Genomic DNA, 5,968 nt, shown 5'->3' on the forward strand with positions numbered 1-5,968 from the left:
TTCCACTTTCTTTTGATTTAATCCCCAGTCTTATTTATCTATGCCAACATGGTGTGCGGCTGCAAGGAAATATTACTCTCTGCAATATTAGTGCTCCATTGCCTACTCAACAGTGTCCTTTTTTTCTTCTGAAATTTAGCTGCAGTCTTGGATCACTTACCTGTACAGTACGTTACATCTCACGGTTATCTGACTTGCTTATGCAATATATCTCATCATTCAAATATATGTTTAATTTGTGGAGAAATATATTTGTTGCTATGTTGTTTGAGATTTACATCCTCTGTTCCATGAGTCAAGAGGATATTTTTAGAGGTTTCCGTGTTACTCATATAGGTTTGGTAGTTATATTTTGGTTAGAACCTTGCTGCTCCTAACCACTAGTTATGTGTTTTTGGGACAAGGTGCTTTGTACATTATGATTGGTTATGTATGTGTCATGGATTAAATGTATTTATGCTTCTGCACAATTTTCAGTCTATAATTCGTTTTCCTGCCAACAAGCATCACAAGTAATATCGAGAGCGAGCAGTTGCAGATGAGAGGGAGACGAGCGTGGGTGGAGGTCAGGCTTTGTCAAGGGAGACGTGGGTACTTCTGTTAGTTGAGAAGACATTACAGTCGCGCTACAGTCAGGAATAAATGTTATTCTTCCTCTGATATATTGCAACAAATTCAGTTTATGCGTCCTCCAATTATTTCTTCTGTTTTTTGGCCTTGTGCTTTTAGCAGTACATGGTCCAGTAGTAATCGGAGACTCAGGGGAAGGGCAGTTCTATCTTCTATGTGAGGTTGACTACTTTTGATTCGCATGTCCTCCTGAATCAGCTATGTATGAAAGCAGAGGCCCTCCAAATTAGATGATAGTGTTTAGAATTAATGATTTATCCCATGTGAATTGACCTTTTCTCTATTCTTTCATCCTTTTTGTTTAGAGTTAATGATTTATCCAGTGCTGCCCATTGCATGCTCACCAGACTTTTAAAAAGCTTCATCTTAGTTTGCTAAATGTTCTTTCCAACTGAACTAGCTTCAGAACGATTGGTTGGTTTATTAGACATTTGATTTTTTGTGCATTTCACGTTTGCTACTAACAAATATTCAAAAAAAATAGTGTTCCTATTAACTAATTTTGGATCGTATTTGTTGGAGATCCTCTATTCTTGTTCTCTGTGCGCCAGATCTGTTGCTGCGGCCCTCGATCTGTATGTGTTTTTTCCCTGACCTTCCCAGTCGTGGTTGCCTGGAGCTCATCCTTGATTTGCTCCTTTTCCCTTGCAGGTTCGTCCACTGCGGGTGCTCGTGCTTCTGGTCGATTCGTCCTGCTACGTCGGTCATCGTTCTGCAGGTCGATCCCTTTTCTTCTTGTCTTCTCAGTTCTCCAACCATTTGCTTGCTTGCGCTCTTGCTGGTAGAGGCCTGGCATCAAAGAGTATATTACTGTTTGCTTGTATTTTTGTTCTTGCTCAGCTGGGTCGACTATGAGATGGAATCATGGTTTTTTGTCACTTCTATGGATTCTGGTGGGGCCTATTTTTCTTTTTGTGTGTTTCTTCTATGCCTTACAAGTGAGCTGTTGATTTGCTTGTTGGCGCTGCTCACATCATGTGGGGGAGATTTTTAGGTCTAGCTGGTTTCAAAGAATCGGTCCTTCTTTGTCTTTGTTGTTTTCCTGGTACTTTGCTGTCAAAGTGATACTTTCATATAGCTACATTTCAAAGAGTACATCTTCTTGTGTGTAGCATATTCTTTTTATAGGCCTTGCCTTGGACGTTCTGGATCCTGTTTTTTGTTTCGCGAATCTGCTATGGGCCATTGATGTTCTTCTACCACTCATACGTATATTATTTGACCATTTGCTTTGCTAAGATTCAAGTATGACTTGATTTAGATTTATTTTCTTCAAACTTGCACCAATCAATATTAATTGCTCTTTGCGTTGTTGAATCAACATTTCATTGTATGCCGGATAGGCATCCTTTAACTAAATTCATCTTTGTTTGATGTAGTTCTTTGTGATTTGAAAGCAACTGATGACTCAATATCAATCAGTGCACTGAGGGAACTCTTCTCCACCATGCTGATGACAGGAAGGGGGAAAATCCAGTCCGTGGTGCCACCAATGAACAAGGTAAACATGAGCTGTCGTTCGCTTATAAATTCCGTAATTCAGTAGTACCGATCTAGGGTTCATGTGAGTGAATCTTACTGTTCTTCGGACCGTGTATAAAAATGCTGCTCTGTTATCAGTTGTAGCTGCAGTTCTATCGTTGTGAGTGTCTCTCATGGTCCAATAGAATGCCCTTTTCAGAGAAAATACTCCAGATCTATTTACTATGATTTAGTTCTGGTATTGATTTTTATTTAGTATGAATACTCACATAATGAATCTATTAAACGATCTAAATACCACCTATTCACAGATTACTTGTGCCGCTGTTTTTTTTACTTATCGCGCCATTCTTTACGTTTGTATTGCAACAAAGTAAATTTTGTAGGCTCAGAGAAATCTTCTGGATTGTTTAGACCACATATTTGTTTTCTTTCTCAACAGTCATGATGCACAACGTAGTAATTTTGATTTTTCATTTGGATGTTATATACTCTTTACAAGATCTACAAGTTGCACACAATTCATATTTGATGTTTAGTCTTGCTAATTCTCGAAACATTCCCATGTTTGTTCTCCTACAGAGCTTTTGATATCTTATCTATACTCATGCTTAAAAGATACTCCCTCCGTAACTAAATATTAGAAGTTTTTGTAGTTCAATTTGAACAACAAAAATGTCTTAATATTTAGTTATAGGGTAGTACTTGTCTTGGTTGATTGCTTTATGAAGAAAGTAGACCATTTTAGATCGAAGATATGGATTTATGATAGTTTTGAGACAGAGAGGAAGAAATAACAAGTTTGGGAAATGATGAAACTTCCAAAAAAATTGACAATTTGATTCAGCATGTGGTTAGGTCATGCTCTCAGGAGATAACTGTTCTTCTGTAATTTTAGTTTCAAGTACTTTTGATTGATAATAAGAAGGATATGTGTTTATTGATTGTTTTATACTACTATTATTTAGGTGATACAAATCAATATCTTGCTTTGTCTATGCTATGAAGTGGCCTAAGCGCTAGACCACGGGGAACCAGGAACGGTTACTTTCCTGGTGACCTTATTATTCGGTATGGTGCTTGCAAATTGATCTTTTGTTGTGTTTATTCACTGAAGCTTGTACTGTCAAACAGAGTTGCTATTGTATTGATGCCTTGGAATGTTGTTAAATCAAGTAATGCAGCTGAATTTGTCTACTACATGTTAATCTTGCTCTTTGATACTTGCTCACAAATTGTTTACTTGATGCTTGATGGCAACTGCTATTCTTACAAGACTATCAATCTGAGATATTATCATAACTCAGAAAAATGAGATGTGCACATATGTTTGTATTTTGATTTACTAATGGTTTCCTTCATGTGAATGTTTTATTGCATTATCCGATTTCTAATCTGCAGTAAATGTGACACAAGTTTATCATTTCTCATTGTATGGAGTGAACCGAGGCAGCAACTAGCTGGACGTGGAAGTGTTGTTCCTGAAGGTACTGAAATTGGAGCGGACTTCTCAGGCTCAATTATCATTTTTGTACCAAGTAGTTGCATGCATAACGAAGCTAGATGTTTGAACTATGAATCTGTTTTGCAGGAGAAGTATGAGGTTGTGCTTGAGAAGATCTCCAGGCTGGAGGAGATGGCTTCTCTATTCATTTATTTTCTCCCTGAAGGTAAGTACAGTGTGCAATGCACTCTATCTTTTGGAGGATAACAAAAAACCAACTTCGGTACTCTCTTAAGACAACCATGTGTATTATACACGGATGTCCGCTAAGTATTTTGGGAAGGGAATGAACAACTCTTTCAGAATAACAAACAAGTGCTACAATATAAGGAATAAGTACATACATCTTATATTTTTTTCACCTTGAAGAGCACATTACATTTGTTACGAGTTGAAACAATTTGTGTAGTTTATATTGAAAAGGCATCATGAAGGTGATGTAGATGTTTTTTTAAATAATCTGATATCTTTTGTTTTAAATCACATAGCACAAAGGTATTCTGCTAGCTATATAAAAATAGTAATATTAGAACTAGACGTATATTCTTTTTAGCTATGCCCTCCGTCCCAAAATAAGTGTCTCGACTTTGTACTAAAGTTGAGACACTTATTTTGGGATGGAGGAAGTGCATTATTATAGTAGTTGTAAATACTAAATAGAAAACTTTCAAGTCTTCCATTTTTTTCCAAACTGTTCATCGTATGAGACATAACAAAAAGCATTTGATCCATTGATGTGCAATACCAGACTCTATACTAACTTATATTTTTGGTCAACATAATTAAACCTGTCAATAATCAATCTACTCTGTAAAAATGAAGGCTTGCAACTATTATATGACAACAATGTTGTTTTTGGTACCTTCTCCTTCAGTTATGTGCAATTTGCGTTTGATTCCAATTTGCTGGTTTACAAATCTTATATATTTGTATCTTTGTCAAATGAAGTATGAGCTGCTATGTAACATTAAAGAACTCTGTTTATCCAGTCCTTTGTTGTGATGTATTTGCTAGCATGGGATGTCGGATTCAGAGCAACAAGGCGACTAAAGGATGGGGTTATCGCAAGGAGGCACACACATAGATGATCGGTGAGGTCGCTAGAGCTTATGAGGTGGAGTGAGGAACAAGAGCGGAACGGATTCTGTCGCCACGATGTTGAATGGGATGTGCACCACTGTTTTTGTGCCTATATTAAAGTATATTTGTGTGATGAGCAGCTACAGCTTGTGTTCGCAAATTTGTTCCTTTTTGGCTTTAACCATTTTTTGTGAAGAGAATATTTTGTAAACCAGTGCAAACTTTGCCTGAATTACCATCCATTTGGCAAAATGTTAAAGCAGATTAGATCATCCCTCGCAATAAGCATTGGAGTGAAGTTTCAACCCATTGATTCTATATGTCCTCTCCAGTACCTTTCGTGCTAAGGGGCAGTGTTTGTGTGCACTCCGAACACTAATGCTAGATGTTCTCTTCAAAAGCAAAATTAAAATGATTATATTTTAACATTTGACCTTCAAATGGTTTGCATGCTCATTGGAAATAGTAACGTACTTTGAGTTATATCTGAATTAATGCAATTGTTGTTGCGTAGCGACGCACTTATTAGTATACCAAATAGCTATGACCTTATAGTTTTACCGTCTCTGCTGTCATTGTGTTTGGATTTTCCTTTCTTATTATGTTTCTACTTTTAGTACTTGCTCTCTCATGTTCATGCTCTTAGTACTGAACTTAATGTCAATATAAGCTTTTATGTTCTCATAACGCACTGGACTCGATGCGGCTTTATAATCTCACGACTATATTGAACTTGATGATGTCTTGCTTTTGGTACAACTGAATTTTTTTTCTTTTTCTTGAACCAGAGAATTCATTGTCCTGTTGAATACGTGCGCTAAACAATGTTTCCTACTTACTTGATCATTATATGCTTGACCCAAACGTTGGGACCGGCACCCTCGCGCCAAGGCGCGGTACCGATCTAGTTAGGGCATTAAAGCAATTCCAATGGGGCGATCCATTTCGTTCGTGGCCGTTCGCTTGGGTCGGTGCGGACACAAAAGACGGCCCAACGCACCGACCCAAACGGACGCGCGCCCGTTTTTTGTCCGCGGGCAACCCATTCCCGGACCATTTTTTAGCCTGATTCGCATCGGCGCGGACACGCGACGGACGCGCACGCCCTCGCCTACTCCTGTCCCCGGGCCCGCTGGTCTATGGCACATTGACCTCCCGTCTCACCTTGCGGCCAACAAGAAACCCTCCCGCCTCCTCCGTCGCCGACGCCGCCGCCCATTTTTTTCCGGCGACTCTTCCAGCTGCCACCGCCTCCACATCCGCCCAGCAACG

At 38.7% G+C, this 5,968-nt stretch overlaps 2 long non-coding RNA genes across 3 annotated transcripts in view; both read left to right on the forward strand.

The window, feature by feature from the left end:
- Nucleotides 1–569, forward strand: part of LOC119351916 — a 1,744-nt gene extending 1,175 nt beyond the window's left edge. The window contains exon 4 of one of the 2 annotated variants that reach the window (XR_005170089.1): nucleotides 478–569. This is a non-coding gene — a long non-coding RNA (uncharacterized LOC119351916). The remainder of the gene's footprint in view (nucleotides 1–477) is intronic. The other variant, XR_005170090.1, reaches the window with a different exon arrangement.
- Nucleotides 570–3,157: 2,588 nt separating this feature from the next.
- Nucleotides 3,158–4,952, forward strand: LOC119351917. Its single transcript, XR_005170091.1, has 4 exons — nucleotides 3,158–3,183; nucleotides 3,553–3,599; nucleotides 3,704–3,782; nucleotides 4,631–4,952. It is a non-coding gene; the product is annotated as an uncharacterized LOC119351917 (long non-coding RNA).
- The last annotated feature ends 1,016 nt before the right edge of the window (nucleotides 4,953–5,968 follow it).

Source organism: Triticum dicoccoides, chromosome 2A, assembly GCF_002162155.2.
Source record: "Triticum dicoccoides isolate Atlit2015 ecotype Zavitan chromosome 2A, WEW_v2.0, whole genome shotgun sequence".
Taxonomy (NCBI): Eukaryota; Viridiplantae; Streptophyta; class Magnoliopsida; order Poales; family Poaceae; genus Triticum; species Triticum dicoccoides.